The sequence below is a fragment of the Podarcis cretensis genome, assembly GCF_951804945.1.
Source record: "Podarcis cretensis genome assembly, chromosome: 4".
NCBI lineage: Eukaryota > Metazoa > Chordata > Lepidosauria > Squamata > Lacertidae > Podarcis > Podarcis cretensis.
Window position 1 is genome coordinate 79067269 of NC_137173.1, and position 21402 is coordinate 79088670.

A 21402-nucleotide genomic window follows, 5' to 3' on the forward strand; every position below is an offset into this window, starting at 1 on the left:
TGGAATTTTTCTAAATGCTTTTTTGTGGGTAGGAGACGACGACTTCTGCAAACTTTGAAGCTTCCACAAGTCTGCTGACACCTCCCCTTTTGTGCATAGATGGTACTCCTCTCACTACATCAGGCTAGGTAGTCAAAAAATGAGTTCACTATAGTTTTAGGATGTTAAAACATAAATTCATTGATATTTGAAATGGCTATACTGAAATTACTGAGCGAGAGTAGCAATTATTGTTAAAACAATGGGAGGAATTCAAGGTGATGCTATTATGATTGTTCTGTCAGGTGCAATCGTTTCTGCTTGCTTGAATTAACGATCTCCCTGTCTCCACCATGTGCACTGTTCTGCGAGTTTTCCTGATCCTCCACACCTGCCCGCCTCCTGTCCCCCAGAAACAGTACTTCTGTCCCCAGAAACAGTACAAGACAGTCACTTGGAATTCCTTCTGTGCTTCCTTGAGACAAGGCAAAGCAATTTGCCTCAGGTGGCAGACCTGACCCTCTCCTCCACCACTGCACCACTACCAACTTTGCACTTGCCACTGCTGCCACAGTGGCCTTGCCCTCACTCTTGCCGATGCATCAAGGCGACAGTGCAGGTGTAGCCACAGGCAAAGTTGCAGAGGTGGGGCCGGCAGCAGCGTGGGTGTTGACAGTGTGGTCAGGGAGGGGGCCCAGATCTTCCAGGAAGAGTTAACTGGGGTTGGTGCCTACAGTGGCAGAAAATCCCGGGCCACCCCTGATATTAGCTCATGGGTACATAAATTGTGGCCCTCCAAATGTTGCTAGACTAGAATTCCCATCATCCCTGACCACTGGAGCTGATGGGAGATTGAAGTCCAACTATATCTGGATGGCCACCCGTTCTCTTCCTCCATGCAACTTATTTGATCTATGTTGGTCATCAGTTATGAAATCATAGAATTATATGGTTGGAAGGGACCCTGAGGACCATTTGTTCGTCCCCCTGTAATGCAGGAATCTCACCTGAAGCATCCATGACACATGGCCGTCCAACTTCTGCTCAAAAAGCTCCAATGAAGGAGAGTTTACAGTCTCCCAAGGGAGTCTTTTCCATTGTTGAATAGCTCTTACTGTCAGAAAGTTCTTCCTGATGTTTGGTTGGAATCTCCTTTCTTGTAACTTGAATCTACTGGTTCACGTTCTACCCTCCAGAGCAGGAAAAAAACAAGCTTTCTCTATCTTCCATGTGACAGACTGTTAGATATTTAAAGATGGCTATCATATCTCCTCTCAGTCTCTTCTTCTCCAGGCTAAACGTACTCAACCCCCTCAACCATTCCTCATAAGGCTTGGTTCCCAGACCTTTGATTATCTTGGTATTCCTCCTCTGCACAAGCCCCAGCTTGTCAAAATCCTTCTTAAATTGTGGTGTCCAGTACTCCAGGTGTGATCTGACCAAGGCAGAATAGAGAAGGACTACTACTTCCGCAAAGGTGCAGGACTTAAGCCTTATTGCATGCTGCTGTAACTTAAGAGCGGGGAAATGGCTTGTGACAAAATGGCAAGCAAAATGCTTAACCTTCTATGTGATAGAAAAAAATGGTGTTCAGGCAGGGTCCAAGTGTCTCAAAATTTCACGTAGCAACCTCCAAGCTCAATAGCTACACAAAAAAAATGAAAGCAAAGAAATGTACCCTTGCCCAACTGTTAACAGAGACTCTCCATTCAAGGTAGAGGATCTTACACCAGAATTCCAAGCCAAGTCCCAGTGAAATTAATCGTTAGCGACTGCAGGGCAACAGTGCTTGGGTGCGACCATTGAAAAGGGATTACCACATACTCTGATTCTATTAATTCTAACTTATTCCCCACCCCCACCAGGGAGCATACGATATGAAGGGGAATTACTTTATTGAAAATATGTAGTTTCTCCTTTTATTTGTGGTTATTGTGGGTGATTAACATTGTGAGTCATTTACAATTTGCATGCAGTATCAGCTGATAGAAAATCCAAGGCTCCATTTTAACTTGGATTTATGCCTCGGTTTCTGCAAATAAGTATCTACAGTGAAAAAATGGCTCGACCACAAAGGAGCCTGTTCTTTTCAAATGCATGCATGCATGACTGCCACACTGATGGAAGTTACAAGAGTGCATCAAAAGGAGAACAAGCTTCCAAGTGTCTGCAATTACTCGCTGCATCTTCAAAAATCAATACGCTATTATAGCTGACCACACTCAAGAAATCCTTACATTTAAATAACATTAAAGTTATGCCTCAAACCTACAAAACCCATAAAATTCAGATTATTTACTCAAGAGAATAGTCTGTACAAAGCCTTTTCCTCATCTCTTGGCTTAGCTAATCATGCATTTGTCAGAGATGTTTTATTTGCAGGGCTTAAATACTGTGTATGTATTTCTGCATTTAAAGTACGCCACTACAGTGTGTCTGGGAATAGAACAATTTGCTTATCTCGGAGTTCAGCCCTCCATTATCCACACAGCCCTGTATGGCAATAGCTCAGAATCAAATTCCCTTATGTTCTTACCTATCCCATAGCTCCTGGGAGAACAATGTTTCTATAGCCCTCTAAGAGGCACTATCCAGAATTAAAGCAATTTTCAATTCTCCAGTTATCCCGTCATTTGGTTGTTCCAAGGAAACTTCTGTAACAAGGGCATAGGAATTCATTGCAGATAGTCACTAGGGGGATCTGAAGGATGCCTGGAAGCCAGGACTTCTCCCTTTTGTCCTAGCCACTTTGCTATAGCTTACACTGGTGTAGCAAGCTGCATTCCTATGCATTCCCAAGCAGCAATGATAAAAGCACAAGAACAGGGCTGGGAAAAGAGGAAATGCAGCAACAGAGATGGCTACTCCCATGCAGAGACTGTAACCCAGACATGTCCAAAGTCCATTTTGGGGGCCTAATCCAGCCCACACCAGTCGATTTAATCTGGCTCCCATGGCAGTATATGTCCTGGGGCAAAATTGTAAAAAAAGCAACCTCAATACCTTTGGGGTGAAATTGTAAAAAAAGCTCAACTTTGGCTGGCCCTCATGTACGTTCACTTCATCAAATCTGACCCTCTTTGAAACAAGTTTGGGCACCCCTGTAACCATTCCACCATCCACCAGTCAAGTTGCCTCCACATGGCATGAAGAGGAGGAGGAGTTTGGATTTGATATCCCGCTTTATCACTACCCAAAGGAGTCTCAAAGAAGCTAACAATCTCCTTTCCCTTTCTCCCCCACAACGAACACTCTGTGAGGTGAGTGCGGCTGAGAGACTTCAGAGAAGTGTGACTAGCCCAAGGTCACCCAGCAGCTACATGTGGAGGAGCAGGGACGCGAACCCGTTTCACCAGATTACGAGTCCACTGCTCTTAACCACTACACCACACTGGCTCTCATGAAAACTACCAATTTACATGCAGTGACAGCATAAACACTATGACAACATCACTTAACCCATACAATTCCTCTCTCATATGCAAGACAAAACCAGGCTGTGAGGGTGAACCCACTGGTGGACGAAGGGGAGTGCGGGGGGAGTGCACCTTCCCTGGCAGCGTGATCCCAGTGGGGTGCCACTGCAGCTGCCCCCCCCGCCCGCACTGGGTGCCACGCCCCCAGGACCTGCGCCACGTCCCTGTGGGCAACGCATCACACCCCTGGGATGCGCACCAGCCCTGCCGCCTGCTCTCCGCCCCCCGGAGCATGAAGCTCCGCTACCTCTTCCAGCACAGTTGCAAATTCTTAGTAGTTTAATGGTTAGAAAGGGCCGCAGACCACACCTGATGCAGTAACACTGGGAAACAAAAATTTTGTTGCATTGACACCTGCAGTTGTTCTAACCTAATTTTGACGTGCTGATTTCATATCTGAAGTTGGTTTTGTTCTGTAAGCTCATTTTTTTGCAATTCGTGTTTTTCACTTTTCACCATAATCTTTCTTTTTCACAATGCAATAATTCAATATTTTATTAAACATAGCCGAAGTAGTACAATACAGTATGAATATAAATGTAAGTGACTTATACAGCATTGAACAAGATATGTATAGCATTGAAAATGACATGTATATCTATGTACAGTTGGAGGTATGCAAAAAAAATGTATTCCCTTGGGATACAGAGTATACTGGGGAACAATTTTTTTTCCTTCATTTTCTGTTGCATGAGATTTTTCAACTGTTCTTATATGTTCTTTCAAAGCTGATTTCAAATCTGAAATCAATTTTCGTGCATGTGATATAGTTATCTTTCAATTTCTGACTTTTGCTGATATAGTATGTCATATTTACACTGGGGCTAAGTGGACACTGACACGTTGATCTACCCTAACCACATGGTAATGATTGTTTTGCAAACTTAATTTTTCTTTATTTTTATAGTTTTGTAACCTAAATATTTATATTTTTTTCAGATCGAACTATGGCTGCTTTAGGCAGGGGTTCAAATTCTCAGATATACCCAGGACACAGGTACCAAAAGAGCAACTCTTCTGCCAATAAAATAGACATGGTTGAAGGGGAAATGGTGTCAATCCGGTCCAGAAAAAGTCCACCAGTTCCATAGCTCAGTTCTGTGGGTATAATGAAATCTGCATGAAGAAAACATGGACAACAAGCCCTCCAGAGAAACTCCTCCTGCAAAACTAAACATTCCAAGCAAGCCATGCAAATAACACTGCATGCACAATGCCTATGTTGGTATTTATGCATTTGCCACGGAGAGGGGAAAGGACCACAAGGAGGAAGCTACAACAGGAAGTGCATAAGCAGGAAGTAGCTCCAAGACCTAACGAACGGAAAAGAGCAGAAAAATGAGAAGGATGAACTTGAATCTCACACCAAAGAAACGGACAGGCAACCACAAACTAAAGTCCTTCTATGGAGACAGTGCCTGGTGAGCAACAATAATTATAGATAGAAAGGGGGTGAGTCAGCAAGAATAGAAACCACAACTCCCACAACTCCCATCAACTCAGTTGATCATTTTTAACCACACAGCCACAGAAAGAAGAGCTCATGATTGGGGGAGGGGGGCTTGATAGTCTCCCATGACTATCACGCCCCTGACCACAAAGCCTGCTACTCAAGGAGGTCTACGGAGAGCTGTAGATCAGTGGAACAGCACAGACGCAGTAGGCAGGGGGCTGACTTAGCCACAGAACACGGGAAGAAAGAGCTGATGGGGGAACACACATCTGGGACCTCACACAGCTGTCTCCCTTAATTGGGCACCAAGGTTCATGTCATCCAATCCAGCCACACATTCCACATTTCCCATTGGTTGAAGACCAGCAGATACCAGCCCTTTCCCCACAAGAGCTTGTTATCCATTTCCTCTCTGCCCACTTCACACAACCGGCTGACAATACACCATAACCGCTGGGGAAGGAGAAGGGTCAGGAGGGCAGTAAGCTGGAAGAGCCACCCCCTAATTTCTTGCTGCTGGACCAGCCACTGTACTGTAGGCAAGTCACAACCCTTCATTGAGCCCTCCTCCCATTGTGTACCATCCTGAAGATGGTGGAGGTAACAATCAGAATGGGTTAGGGACCTTATTTGCCAGCTAACTCCTGATGAGTCGTTCCTTTAGTGGGGCAGCTACTGTGCTCTGGAACTTACTGCCCCAAGGCAGGTACCCACACCATATTGTTTTAGATGCCTGATGAAAACCATTGCATTTCAGCAAACCTATTGAGAAGCATGACTTAGTTATCTGTGTCTAGAAAAGAGGAGACTGAGAGGAGATATGACAGTCATCTTCAAATATCTAATGACCTGACACACAGGAGCGGGAACAAACTTGTTTTCTCCTGCTCTGGAGGGTAAGACCTGAACCAATGGATTCAAGTTACAAGAAAGGAGAGACTCCGACTAAACACCAGGAAGAACTTTATGACAGTAAGAACTGTTCGACAGTGGAATGGAGTCCCCCAGAAGGGGGTGGACTCTCCTTCTTTGGAAGTTTTTAAGCAGAGGTTGGATAGTCATTTGTCTTGGATCCTTTAGTTGTGGTTTCTGTACTGCAGGGGGTTGGACTGGATGCCTTCCAACTCTACAATTCTATGACTCTATGTTTGTTTAGGCCTACAGTGGTACCTCGGGTTACAGACGCTTCAGGTTACAGACTCCGCTAACCCAGAAATAGTACCTCGGGTTAAGAACTTTGCTTCAGGATGAGAACAGAAATCACACAGCGGTGGCGTGGCGGCAGCGGGAGGCCCCATTAGCTAAAGTGGTGTTTCAGGTTAAGAACATTTTCAGGCTAAGAACGGACCTCTGGAACGAATTAAGTTCTTAACCCGAGGTACCACTGTACTTTGACATGTGGGGGGGGGGAGAAGCACCCACCTTATGTCCTTATAAAGCAATGGAGGAAACACTTTGATTGCAGGCTGTTTCCTCCATTCCCCTTGACTGCACTAGTACAGCCAGTCCCAGATGATTGGCTTGGCTTTGGCTGTGCAGGGACCTCTTCAAGCACCAACAATCAACCATTCATTGGTGCCTGCAGAGAGCTCTTTGCTGCGCTTTGAAAACCTGACAATCAGCTGATAGTCAGGGCTTCAGAGTGTCTTCAAAGTTTTCACAGGGGCAGCCAAACCAACCAACCAGCAGTCCCTGCAAACCCCATTTGTCCCAGGTGTGACTTTACCTGCCACACACTTGATGTCATATATGACGTCAGGTGCAGGCCAGGCGGGTGTGGTTTGGCCACAATGGCTTGCAGAGCCGCCCTCATCTTTAATAATGACGTGTGTGTGTATTTGTTTCCAATTCGTTTGTTGATTTTACTCACATCTTCTCTATGATTTTGTTTGTAAACTTCTTGGAGATTTTCTTTTTGATCAACACTCTAAATAAATAAAATAAACGTGAAGACAAGACACAGATGAAACAGTCATGGCTTTTTTATTAAACTGTATCACCACATGGAGATTTAGGGCAGCAGGGTTCCTGTACCTGCGACAGTTGCACACCAGACAGCTCATTCCATCATCATCTCAGGTCCATGCTGCATTTGCTAAATACTGTGTACCATGCACTCTAGAAAGGTACCAGAGCAATCTCCCAGAGGAGCAACTGGTCTTCCACTGGGCACTGGACTAGAAGCGAGGAACATCCTTTCCTCTGCTTGTGTCGGATGCTTGCCTGGTTGCCTGTGGAGAGACGTGAGAAACATGTACATGAAAATGCATAATGGGTAACAGCTGTAACCAAAAGGTATAATGACCAGGGGTTCACTAGGGGCTCATGAGTGAGGTCTCGAGAAAGGGAGACACCTGCAGACTAGCTCTGCCTTCCACTGATGTCTGCATTTGCAGACACGTTTGCTGGGGGAGGACAAAGTAGTCATTAATATAATGCTCACACATCCAGTACACACTGGAGCGCTCTGCATGTTGTTTGTTCGTTCTGCTGCAGATGCCCCAGCTTTCATCCTGAAAGATAGGACACCTTATGAATGGTCTACAAGAGGAATGAAGAGGATGGAACATGTGGTGTTTCCCCAGCTCAAAATGGCTGCACTCCCCACTGCTTTCACCAATAGCAGCAGTACAGAAGCAGCCCTTTAGTGCATACTTACTCTTTGCACTTTGTGCTGGATACACTGCTCCAATGTCAGGGATGATGGGAGTTGGAGGCCAACATCATCTTGGGGAGGGGGCACAGATTCCCCATCTCTGCAGCAGGCTATATGTCAAGGATAGGGTTGGTATCTTAGGAGCTTGGCACTAGAATTGAAATGAATGCTTGGAAATCACAAACACAGAACCAGGGTTTGTTATAATACGGTTTTGACAGGCAGTGTTAGGTGTTAGAAGACCTGCTCCAGACACAAGACCCAGCAGAATCAATATACTCTATACTGCCTACCTAGCTCTCCCCCTATGAAAGTAATGAGCATAAGAGAACAGGGACAACGTAATTACTTTAGCACCTAAGTATTAAGATAAATTATTACTACTATCACGGTGGTGTTTGAAATGTTAACGTTTGAATTATCACATCTATATTGCAATATCCTGCAGAAGTGGCAAAAACCCCCACATTTACCATACTGCAAAGGTTTAAGCGGTTTGTACCATGCTAAAGGACCAACTGCTGTCCTAGGAGCCTGTCAGCCAATTAAACATCTGCCAGAATTGTATATTCCCACCATCAGAGAATTAATGGGTGGCTACTGGACAAAGGGACTGGTAGTACCCAAACTGTGAGTTTGCCTGGTAACACTGTTACTATTTTTAGGTGCCAGGTAAAGTCTGTCCTATTTTGCCTGTGCTTTTAACAATACTTAGTGCACAATTCATTTTGTTTCACGCCGGTCGTCTAAAATGTCTTTTTATTTCTTGTATTCACTTAAACATTCACTATGGCCCATTTTATCATTACTTCTTTAATTTGTTTGTCTTTAACCTCCCACTCTAACAATAATCTGTACATTTTAGAAATTACTTTTACTTTGCTTTGTAATAATTTTTTGTCCAATAGTGAGACTTCTGTCACAAATCCTTTATTTCTTTTGTGTTTATTAAAATTACTGGTGATATTGATATTGATTACTGGTAGCTGGTGATATTGAATCCACCCTGTTAGGTGGTGTTTCATTTCTTCATAATCCTTTAATTTTAGTTTATTATTCTTCTCTTCTAGCAAATCCTTAATTTATATTTAATTTTCTATGTTTTATATTGCCAAATAAATTTGGTTAGATTTTTTCCCCATTGTTTAAATCATCCTACCCCACCAATTATTGGTATCATTTGAAATAAGAATATCATCCTGGGCAGGATGCTCATTTTAACCACAGATATTCTACCTAGTAATGATAATTTTAATTAAATTAGAAGATGTGCTATTGGAACCAATGAAAATTATACTAAATGGTATATTGAAAGAAGGGAAAATACCAAAGTCCTGGGAAGAAGCGTATATCACGCTGATACCCAAACAAGGAACAGATAGAACGTCAGTAAACAATTACAGACCTATATCTCTATTAAACAATGATTATAAAATATTTGCGAGCATTCTGGCTGATAGGTTAAAAAAAGTACTAAATTAAGTAATAAACAGAGATCAATCAGGCTTTCTACTGGGTCGACACATGCATAACAGTACAAGGAATATTACTGATATTTTGGAGTACTTAGAAATAGGATCGGCTAAAAATGCTATCTTAATGCTAATCGACATGGAGAAGGCTTTCGATGGCGTCTCTTGGAAGTTTATGAAAAGATCACTGAAGAGGATAGGAGTTGGAGAAAATTTCAGCAGGGGCAGAGAGGCAATATACAAAGAACAAAGAGCTAAGTTAATTATCAACAATGAGATGACATAGGAAATCAGAATAAATAAAGGGACTAGACAAGGTTGTCCTCTTTCGCCCCTACTGTTTATAATGGTTTTGGAATTCTTAATGATCGCAATTAGAAAAGACAAAGAAATAAAGGGTATAACTGTTCGGGGGAAATCCCATAAGATAAAGGCCTTCGCAGATGACTTGATAATAACAACTGAAGATCCGGTGGAAAGTGTGCCAAATTTTTTAGAAAGAATATCAGAATTTGGAAAGGTCGCAGGATTCGAATTAAATAAAAGTAAGACCAACATGCTAGCAAAAAACATGTCAACACAGGAAAGAGATTATTTACAGGAAACATCAGGTCTGGCAGTAGTGAACAAAACAAAATATCTGGGTATCTGATTAACAAATAGGAATAGGAATTTCTTTAAGGATAATTACATCAAGGTTTCGAGGTTTGGAAAGATATGGAGATCTGGAACTTTTAATTAGTTTTTGTCATTTGATGGCTTTAAAATTGAATCTGTAAACCTTCTCGGAAGCCACTCTTAGCAGAAAGGTGGGATAAAGATTTTTTTGGACAGATAAAACTGTAACAGTGCAGCTCAGTTTTTAAGAGTAAATAAATTCTCCCCTGTCTTATTGCACTTGGGCCTGAATTCTTTGCGAGGGGACAAGACCCCTAACCATGAAATTCACCTTGAAGGTTGATTGTAAAAAGTCTTGTTCACGGCATGGGGAGGGAATCTTTGTAACCACACCAATAACTGATCTTTAAAAACTGATCTTTAAAAATATAAAGCATCAATGAAGTCCATGACATGCTGAGAAATTCCCTCTCTCTATATATATATATATTCAGGGGGGTTGGGGGTATAGGATGTTAGGGGAGGGGTAGTACCTCTGGTGGGGGACACACCATGTTCCTTCTGGTGTAGTTTGTCCACCTTTAGTCCTCACCCTCCACTCAGCTCTCACCTGTGGCTCCTAGAAGCTGTCAGGATGACACAGTGGCCACACTCTGGGAATGGCTCCAACTGGCTGGCTGAACCAGGTGAGGGTAGCTGATGGGTCTCAAACCCTTGGTGAGTTAGGAACTTCCCCCGCATGTGAAGACAGACGTCAACAGATCAAGCAGACCAATACTTGGTCCAATGATCAAGAAGGCAGTTTTATGGACATGCTGTAGTGAGGGAAGTGCGGGGCAGATGGGGGCTGGTCTACCCGGAAGGTAGCCCATCTAGGAAGCATATCTCTGATCCATCATTTCTCCGGGAAAAGAAAAAGCTGAGAAGTGAACCCTACACAAATCCGGATTAGAGTCCCTAAGGTGGTTGGATAGCACCTTGTACGCCTCCTGCATTGCTCTGCTTTCCTTTGGACCACATCAGTGAGGCACGGGAACTCCTTGCTTCTTGATGATAGGCAGGCACCCTCACTTCACCGTTTAAGATGCTTGCTGGAAACCTTTCTCTTTCAGCTGGCCTATCCAGGCACAACAATCTGCCACTTTAAAATTTTGTTCAACATTTCCCCCCCTGTTTATTGTTTTTAAATGCTTTTATATGCTTTTAAGTTTTTTTTAATGTATCCATATGTTTTGTTTTGTTTTTAGTTACATCGCTTTGTATTGCAAATGTGTTTGCTACACTGGGCACCTTTGGGAGGAACGCAGAATGCAAGTTAAACAAACAAACAAACAAACAATAAAAACTAAGTATCAAAAACTAAAATAAAAAATAAAACACCCAGCTTTACAATGGGACAAAGATCCATATATTCAAGAACTCATGAGTTTATCTGCATCTTTGTGCACAAACACACATATTACACAAACCCAAATCTACAGCATACATCACAATATATCACCAGCTAAACATCGCAATATACTGATATATCAGGAAGTAAGGATGGAGCTCTGTAGAGGCATTGGCTGACTTCACAGTTTTTCCCGCATGATGATTTTTGCATAGCACACATACACAAACACTCCATGATTTGCAATATATTGCCCGGTCAAAAATTATGAAACCTATATCACGATATGGACTTCAAATCGGTTTGGGACGATATATCGATATATCGCCCAGCTCTAGAAGTAATATGTGGCAGTGTGAAGGTGCAGACTTAGTGACAACATTGGGCGTGGGGTCCAAATATCACCCTCCCCCCCTTTTTTTTGAGAGGGTGATTTAGTTTTGTACACCCTCAAAATTTTGCTAATTACAGCCTGCTTATTTTGTTCCATACAGCTTGATACATGTCACTACCAGTTAGGGTTGCTTTTATCTGCAGAGTACCATATTGGGCGCATTTTCTTACCATGCACGTAAAATCTGAAGCCCCACTGATTTCAGCAGAACTTACTCCCACATAAATGTGCATAGGACTGCTGCCGTAGTCATAGCAGAGTGCGGCAAAGGGAGAGAGAGAAAGAATAAAGACATCTGACTTTTTAGCAAACATGATTTCAAATAAACGTTATCTGAGCCTGAAAGATGGGAACCTCACTTTATTATTTTGAGAAACCCACTATAGTTATAAATAACTCAAGTTCCAGGAAACCATGCTGTAGCTCCTAAATATGTAGTATAGTGTATAATTAACTACAAAATATTTGTTTAAATAACACAGCTTCAAAAATTACATCCAGTGGCATTTATCTTTTTTTTCTTTTAAGCAGTGCAAAGCAAACTCCCTCTCTCTCACACTTTAATTGTATGTACCAAAACTGCAACAATTAAGGATGAGAAAGGTTTAATGTTTATGGTGCATTATGTACAAGCTTGCTCCTAAACAAATAAATGCTCATTTTAGGGGCTGAATATAATTATTGTAGCTCAATGGCATATATAGACTGCCATGCTGATCTATGATAATTAAACCAGACAAATATCAAATGATACCTAACAAGCCATTTACAAAACAAATTAACCAAGTTGTGGAAGACTATTATAACATTTTGTGGAAAGACAAGCGGAAGGTACCACATTTTGTGTTTTAATTCCTTCCCAGCCATCCCTTCTCCCCCATTCTTCTCATGCATGTTAAAAATGTGCAGGGAATTTTACACTGACTTATAAAAGCAAAACCTGTTGAAAGTACCAACAGTGTTTTTTTATTTTCTTTACCATTTTTAAACAAAGCAATTGCAAAGTGGTTGTAACTATTTATGTCAACGCTCACTGCATCAAAGACCTTTGACAGAGGCATTAGCATTTCTTTTTGAGCAAAGAGTCAATCTATTGACACCAACATTCATGGTCAAGTCCCTTCCCCTCACTGTTTCTTGCAGATTCAATTATGTCTTTGGGAAAGTGTTCAACACATACATAGCATAATGTTAACCATAGATACATGCTTGAGGTGAACTACTGCAAAAGAACAGATTTTCCCTGGCATTGCTGCCAATTTGTGACATGAAAGAAGTCCCTGTTCTTCAAAATCTGTGTAGCAGGGTACAGTTTTAGCAGGTGTGCTTCATCTCTGTGACACAGTCACACCTTCCAAACTACACCCTGCCATTCAGTTAGTAAACAACACCTTTTGGAAACTGGAATCCACAACTCTACTTATCTGTCAGATGCTAGCCTTGAAACCTAGTCCTCCAAGAGCTTTGATATCTGCCTACCTTTCGTTATGGATGCATACCTATGTCAGTATCCTACAGGGACAAGTTTTTAAAGTAATAGGAAGCTCTCTCCCTGCGACCAAGAGGAAGCATAGGAAAGGAATGCCTAGTAATTGGCTACACCATCTAGCAAACACAGAACTACATCTTAGCCTCATAAAGGATGAGATCTGTGTGCTCCAAGTTTATTTATCTCACTGCCGAATCATGAGGGAGGCCAAAAATTGCCAATAAGGATGTAATATTTGGGGAAATGTTTTCTAAGGAAGATAAGGAGGGCTGCCAAGCACTTGTCAGAAAGAAAGGCGGTGTCTTCAGGCCTCTAATTTGAAAAAAAAAAAAAGTGTTTTGGATATCTTTTAACATAGCAGTAATAAACACAGAACTGCTTTCTGACGTTTCTGAAATACATTGTTGACAAACATACCCAAGGCTCAAGAACTACCAGATCAAGAGACAACCAGTACCACTCAGCACAGAAAAGCAGCCATGCAGGTATTTGAAAATGGTGCAATCTTTGCCTTAAATCTGAGGTATAGTATTCAGAAATACGGGGATTAGCAGAGTTCTTGTCCCCTGCAGCAATTTTAGCACCAACTATAATATTGTCAACTATATCTATGCATGGAAAATGCTGCTCTATAAGATAACTTTCATTAGCAAGTGCACAATGACCCAGTTCCCACCTAACGCCAAGTCAAGCCATGACTTAAGTGTGAATGAGCAAACATGCAGATGCTCAGAGTGAAAATCACAGACACTGCACTCCTCCCCTGGTCCTGCTGTCACTGCACTTAATACACCTAAGGTCCTAAGCCATGGTTTGGCTTTGCATTATGCCTGAACCCAGGCTCATGGTTTGCCTCACTTCAGACAAATCAGAAGCTGCAATCAAGGTTTGTTTTTGGTTCACCATTTGCAGTTGCTCTGAAGCAAGACAAAACCATGAGCATGGGTTCAGACATAATGCTAAGCCAAACCATGGCTAAGGCCTGGGTATCAGGGAAGGCAGATTTTCTGAGAATCCACACATTCTCTTGTTTGCTCTAAGCCATTGCTTGGCTTAGTGTTATGTGTGAACTGGGCCAGTGTCTACTCTTAAAGAAATGAAAAGCAAAGACTCAGATCTTATTCCACACCTGCAGGAACAAGTCAACAAAGAAGGCTAAACCAATATCCACATGCTGTCCCAGCACTGCTTCAGTTCAGGCCCAGAGGCAGTGAAACGGTTTGAAGTCTAAACCACCATATCATGAAACCCTATTAAATTACCAAAACTCGTTGCTAAAATAAAATATAAAACCTTGGTTCTTCAAATCACTTCAGGTACACTTTACCACCATGAGAAGGGACAACAGCATTGCTACAGAAAGGGTGTGTGGCACAAACTCCTTAGTAGAACTATAACGATTAAGTACAGGTAAAGGTTAAGGGACCCTGACCATCAGGTCCAGTCGTGGCCTGGGGTTGCGGCACTCATCTCGCTTTATTGGCCAAGGGAGCCGGCGTACAGCTTCCGGGTCATGAGGCCAGCATGACTAAGCCGCTTCTGGCAAACCAGAGCAGTGCACGGAAACGCTGTTTACCTTCCCGCCGGAGCGGTTCCTATTTATCTACTTGCACTTTGATGTGCTTTTGAACTGCTAGGTTGGCAGGAGCAGGGACCGAGCAACAGGAGCTCACCCCGTTGCGGGGATTTGAACTGCCAACCTTCTGATTGGCAAGTCCTAGGCTCTGTGGTTTAACCCACAGTGCCACCCGCGTCCCTACAACGATTAAGTAGTATCCACCTAAAGAAAATGGGTTTAGGTTTCTTTACTTAAATCAAAACCTCCCATGTTCCTTTTCCTATCGATGCTGTCCATGCCAATTCCATTGAGTACATTGCACCATGCCAAGTTTCCTGCTCTCCCTTTCTGCCAAGTTCAGCAAGTAACTTCTCATCATCCCTTTCCAACCAGAGGTCAGTTCCACTGGTCAGTGGAGTCAATCAAGCTGTTCACAAAGACCTGTTGTTTCTGCATATACCTCTCACCCCAGGAAAAGATTGCCACAAACGTTATTTGCTCTCAAATATGTTTAGTAGTTTAGCATAACATCACACCTCCATGTAGATCCTTGTGACCCATCTACAAACATGTATGCTCTCTGAAACCAGAGTTCAGGCATTAGAACAAATGATATAAACACTGAGTGTCTCATACTGTAACTAAGAGTTCTAGTTTCACTCATGTACAGTGGTAAAGGTAAAGGTAAAGGGACCCCTGACCATTAGGTCCAGCCGTGACCTACTATTTCTACTATTTCTGGGTTAGCCTATGTAACCTGAAGCGTATGTAACCCAAGGCACCACTGTATGTGGAACTACTGGAATAAATGCAAATATCATAAACTGTGTATAATCAAAAGGTTCATAGGGCTTTCTCCTACAAAGTTTATCGAATATAAGACCTCCTATCTCGAAGCTCTGACCCAAACTTTTATACCAAAATTATACAGTTGCTCCCATCAACCATCTTTAATATAGACCAGGGCTACCTACATCTGTAGAACGTAGTTTAACGTTTGAGACTTGGAACACCCAGTTTCAAATCCATACTGAGCCATCCAGTGGGTGACTTGGAACTCTTGTTTCTCAGCCTAGCCTACCTCCCAGGGTTGCTGTGAGAATAAAAGGAAGGGAGGACCATTTACACTGTGCCTTGAGCTCCCGAGAGGAAAGGTAGGATAAAAATGCAGATGCACCCAAGTGTATTTACAGCTCATATCTCGTCTGCACATCCAGATACTGCGCAGAATGACTTCCATTCCTAACTTGCAGTGCAATGCTACACAATGAAATCTTACCATTCATGCATGCATCACACAGTTTCCCTTAGTTGTGCGGTTTATGAGCTCTGAGGGGAAAACCTCTTGCAAAGTAGTCCACACATTCACAGCATGTGATTTTTCTACAGGTTCTTTAACTCAGCCCCAATCATGGCAAATCTTCTCTGAAGATTCAAAGCACTTCTGCTGAGTACTAGCTATTTCCATGTCCAATTTCAACTTTAAACTCCCAGGCATTTTAGTGAAGTGATTGGCATTTTCTTGAAAAAGAAAAAGAGTTCAGTTCTAAAATTAGAATACACTTTCCCCCGTCACTTGAAATGATTCCTCAAAAATTATCTGAGCTATTTTCTTCAACTATTAAAAAGCAACAGTGCAATGGTTCTTCTTGGAAGAAATCCTGGTTTAATTTTACACACAGAGATACCCCACAAGGTGCTAACTGAGCCTTAAAACCTGAGTAGTTTCACTTGCAATGAAACCCATTAATTTTTTATTTCCATATAATGTATTCTCAACAAAACTACTCTCATCAATAGAAACTGCTTCAAAGACAAAGTGTTTAGGATTGAAGTGCAAATGCTTGAAATCAGAAACTATGACTGGAAATAAAGATCATTGAATTCAATGGGGCTTACTTTTGAGTAAACATGTCTAGATGGACATTCAATGTACAAATACAGAGATAGTTAAGCTGCACACTCATTCAGTCATTCACATGCAATATTCAACCAGTGCACAGTCTCTGTACATATCAGTCTAACTGTGCAAATGAACAAACACTTGTACATGTGTGGAGACAGTATGTCTCTGTGTTCAGTGAAACATGTGAACAGTCATGTAACCTGTGACCTCAGTGCAATCATATGCATGTAAGTAACAAGGCTCGCAATCTATTTCTGTCTTTGTAATTCGACTATACCATTCTAAAACACATAAACACTTTATGAAAACACAAAACATCTGATTGAAGGAAAAGCTGGTATTAGAGCATAAAGTTATTGTTTTTATTATAACTGTAAATCATATTGTTAAATGCAAATATTTCCCACCATGGTGATTGTGATAAATATTTCCAGTTGCACAGAAAAACAAACAAAAGACGCACAACAAAATGTTTGTGTGACCATATACTTCTGTCTTAAAATTCAATGCAGTTGCTAAACTACCGAAAGGTCAGCCAGAGAAAACAACGAGAGCTAATAGAAAAGTCCTGGAAAGCCATTAAAAAAAAAGAAAAAAAGACCTCATTTAAATTCTTGGAAAGCACTGCTTCTCTAAACATATCTATTCAACTCTTTGAACAGCCAAGTCTCACTAAATAAATAAATAAATAAATAAATAACCACACTGCCTACTGTAAGCCGCAGAAGTCTGGAAACAAAACACAAAAAGGCTGGGCTCCACTAAACATTAGCAAAAATAAATAAAATAGTTTAGGAACTGGTCTCAACGAAGACGACGACAACAACACACACACACACACACACACCCTCCTCAAATTGCATTTATACGAGAGGGATTAGGAGTCGAACCAATCTCGGCTCCCTCCGGTTCTCATGTTCAAGATCACTGAAGCTCTGAGAGATTTGCAGGACAACTTAGCCCGTTCCTTGAATGAGGCTTGCGTTTCCCTGCACACAAAAGCGCCGGGTTATTAAAAGAGAGAGAGAGAGAGAGGAAGAAAGAAACGGCCGCACTTTCGAAGAGCCAGAGGGCAAAATACTTCTGATCTCCCACGCACTTTGCAAGCTGCCACAATCTCGGTGTGAGAGAAAAGAGTGTGTGTTGCTCGCTGCGCCGGGGGCCACTTCGCTCGCTCGGGTGCTGCTGTTGCCAAGCCCGGGCGGCGATGTTCCATTGGGGGGTGGGGGAGAGAGAAAGGAAGCATCTCCCTCATTAGCGGGGGAGGGGGGTAAAAAAAGAACGCCTTTCCCTTTGGCGAAGAATTCTCGCGTGCACATATAGAGATACACACACACACACACACGGAAGGGGGGGTGTGTGGAGAAAGAAAACCCAGCAACGTACCACATTCTAGGAATTCCTCAAAGACCCAGCAGCAACCGAAGCTTCGCTTTAGACAGCAGATCTCTCCTCCTTCGCTGCTCCTCGAGGGAAACTGGCGCGGGGGGGGGGGAGTCGGGTCGCTTTAATGCACGCGCCAACCAGCTTCTCCCCCCCCCCCATACACACGCAGGCAGCCCCCTCCCCCAGCTGCCTGCCAGCCGCCCAACTGTCAACTCCTCCTATCTCCCACGCCCTCCCCACTTCAATGGCACTGCATTATTAGTCCGCCCTCCCCCCCCCCAAAAAAAAACAGCTCCCTTGTCTGGGCGACTCCCGCTTCTGACCCCGGCTCCCCCCACCCCCCCCCCCCGCCGCCGCCTTCTCCCCTCCTTGCACATGGCCGTGAAGGTTGCACGCTGTGTGGCTCCACCGCGCGCGCGCGCGCTCCTTCCTGCCTGCCTCTCCTTCCCTGGGCAAAGAGCAGCGCCTCTCTCCCCCTCGACTCCTCTTTGGAAAAGATTGTGTTGGTTGTTGCTGTTTGTTGTGACTGGGTCGACTTCACTTCGCCGCCTCCCGGGACGGCGGGTGTTTGTGTGTGGGCGGCAGGGTGAGAAAAGCGCGCGCTTCCCTCGCCGCTCCTTACCGTGAGTGGGGAGCGCCGAAGAAGGCTGGCTTGTTGGCCGCTGCCGCCGGGTCAGTTCATTACCATTGCCTCCCCTACCTCAGGAGAAGGAGGCGGCGGCGGAGGGTCAAGTTAAAGACCCGGGAAGCTCAGCTGCTGCTGCTGCTGCTGCTGCCGGCTGGCCGCTGCAAGCCTCGGTCGCCGCCAGCGCCGAGCGGTGGTGGACATACTGAACCAAACCCGGCGCTGTTGCCGCGTCTCGCTGCTGCTGCTGCTGCTGCCGGTGTCTCTGTGTGGCTGCTGAGGGGTGGGAACTGCCGCAGCTGCTGCTGCTGCTGCTGCTTCCGCCGGCTCCTAGTCCCGGGCTGTGGGCGGGAGGGAAGCGGTGAGGGACGGGAGAGGAGAGGAGGGGTGGGTGGTGGCGGCGCGCGCGGCCCCTGCTCATTGTTCGAGGGAAAGGGCGGCCGAGGAGACTTGGACGCAGGCGGGCAACCCCTTTGCGCACAGGGAGAGAGAGAGAGAGAAAGAGCGCGCGCGCGCCCGGGTGGGGCTCCTCGCTGGAAACTGGGGGATGCTGCCGGTGGTCTCTCGGGGTGTGTGTGTGTGTGTGTGTGTGCGTGCGCGCACTCGCTGCTACTGCTCGCTCTGTCTCTCCCTCTCCCGCGCCGCACCCAGATGGTCTCCCAAGGCTTAGCGAGCAGCTTCTCCCTCAAAAGTCTTCTGCAAGTTGGGGCTGAGGGGAACGGACCCCAATATGCCCAAGTGGGACGGGAAAGACCAAATTGACGCGCGCAGCTGCGCCGGGGGCAGCCGTGTTTCCTTACGGGAACGTCGCTTGGGTTCCTTGTGAGATGCGACCCCCCCTCAATATTTTTTGCCGCCTGAGGCACAGCGGCAAACGGTTGCCCACCCTCCGCGAGCCATGGCCGACTAAGTCATTTTGGAGCCAGAGGCAAAGAACCCTTCAAGTGCCTCTCCCTGGAGTTTTTGGTGTGTGTGTGTGCGCGCACACACACATATATACCCAGCGCTTTTTTCTGGGGGTACACAGGGATATGCATACCCCTAAACATTTTGTGAATCTTTGTACTTTTGTCCAATTACTGTATTTCTTTTTCCCAATTTGAACTATAAAATGGTGATTTTCTTGAGTCAAAATGAGAGTACCCGCAAACATTTTTTTAGGAAAAAAAGCACTGTATATAACATGTGTATATATACATATACACATACAGTGGTACCTTGGGTTACATACGCTTCAGGTTACATACGCTTCAGGCTACAGACTCCGCTAACCCAGAAATAGTACCTCGGGTTAAGAACTTTGCTTCAGGATGAGAACAGAAATCGTGCTCCAGCGGCACAGCAGCAGCAGGAGGCCCCATTAGCTAGAGTGGTGCTTCAGGTTAAGAACAGTTTCAGGTTAAGTACGGACCTCCGGAACGAATTAAGTGCTTAACCTGAGGTACCACTGTACATACACACACACAGAGAGAGAGAGAGAGAGAGAGTTAAACTGAATAGCTAATGATTTCCTGGGTTTCAGGACACCACAAATTAGACACCTGAGGCAGCCTTATAGCAGGACTGGCCCTGTCCAAACATTTTGAATGCTAATGGCTAATAAAAAAACACTTCCAGGGTTTTATTTTTTTTGGGGGGGGGCTTAATAATAGCAAAAGGGTCGTGTAGACGTTGCAAAGAGGTTGTTGGTTACAGGTTTTGATTTTTTTTTTTAAATTACTGGGTTTTCCGTGGAAAGAGGGAATCCAGATTAATTGGAAGAGGGAGAATGCAGGCTGGCATGTTGATGGCAATGGCATTGTGTGGGCGCTGTGAAAAACGTGCCCATGTGAGCAGCAGCATTGATCCCACAATAAACACCTACCAGGAAGCACTCATAATCGGCAAGGAAAAGGGGGAGAAGAATGTCATTATTACTGTGCCTAGTTACAGCCTCTGTCTTTTGATCTGAAAGTCTAAATTTGGACCCTAATAAAGCCTTAATAATTGCACAGGTGCCTGAAGATTATGCAGGCATTTGGTACACATATCTTTATAGTTATCCACATATTATTATTGTCCCCTACAAATTATGATTTTTTTTTTTGCAAGCACCTTTAACTAGTATTTTTTCTGTTTTACTTTTTCCAGCCACGACTTAATCTTGCCTGTGTGTTTACAATTAGATGCTAGTGCTCTTTCATTGAACTTCTATTAGAAAGTGTACCATATATAGACTCAGTACTGTAAAAATGATATGTATTCCTTTCATGTCCGTGGTTGTATTTTTGTTTTGTTTTGTGTTTACTCTTTTCCTATTGTCAGAGTTGTATACTTGTTGAACATCATCAACAACAACTGTACTGGCAGCATAGTTTCTCTCTTTGTGTGTAGCTGAGTAGACTCTGATCAGACTTTCATATCAATCCAATCGGGATTATTGACAAATTCAGAACAGCTGAGCAAGGCTCATGGAAAGTGTAGACATTTGAAAACATGCTAGGGTTGTGGTTTGGGATGTGACTTCATACTGACTGACATGTTTTCCCAACTGTTTCTTCTTCCTACTTTACGCTGCCGCAGTAAAGGTAAAGGTAAAGGTACTCCTGCCCGTACGGGCCAGTCGTGTCTGACTCTAGGGTTGTGCGCCCATCTCACTTAAGAGGCCGGGGGCCAGCGCTGTCCGGAGACACTTCCGGGTCACGTGGCCAGCGTGACAAAGCTGCTCTGGCGAGCCGGCACCAGCACAGCACATGGAAACGTTGCCGCAGTACATGTTGGCAAACACCAGTGTGTTTGCAGCAAAGCACATGCAACTTCAGCATAGAATGTGCATGGATCTTAAGACATACCTTGGATCTGTGTGCCCAAATAATGTGTTCTGAGGATGTTGTGATATAAATATGAGTCAAATGTGGATCCCTGCATCATTCAGATTGGAATTAAATGGCAATCTGAAGGTTCAGTATGCACCCATTCTGCAACTTCCAGAGATTGTGTAGCCGTATTAGTTTGTTGCGG

General features: G+C 43.9%; 1 protein-coding gene across 7 annotated transcripts in view; it reads right to left on the reverse strand.

The window, feature by feature from the left end:
- The window catches only part of ST6GAL2 (ST6 beta-galactoside alpha-2,6-sialyltransferase 2), an 81980-nt gene extending 63231 nt beyond the window's left edge, over positions 1 to 18749 (reverse strand). For 2 of the 7 annotated variants that reach the window (XM_079972743.1, XM_079972739.1), the window contains exon 1: positions 18400 to 18749. The gene's annotated coding sequence lies outside the window, so the exon portion shown is untranslated. Of the gene's footprint in view, positions 1 to 17490; positions 17568 to 17777; positions 17934 to 18399 lie in introns of those variants that run through there. The other 5 variants (XM_079972742.1, XM_079972731.1, XM_079972737.1 and 2 more) reach the window with 4 other exon arrangements.
- Between the last annotated feature and the right edge of the window lie 2653 nt (positions 18750 to 21402).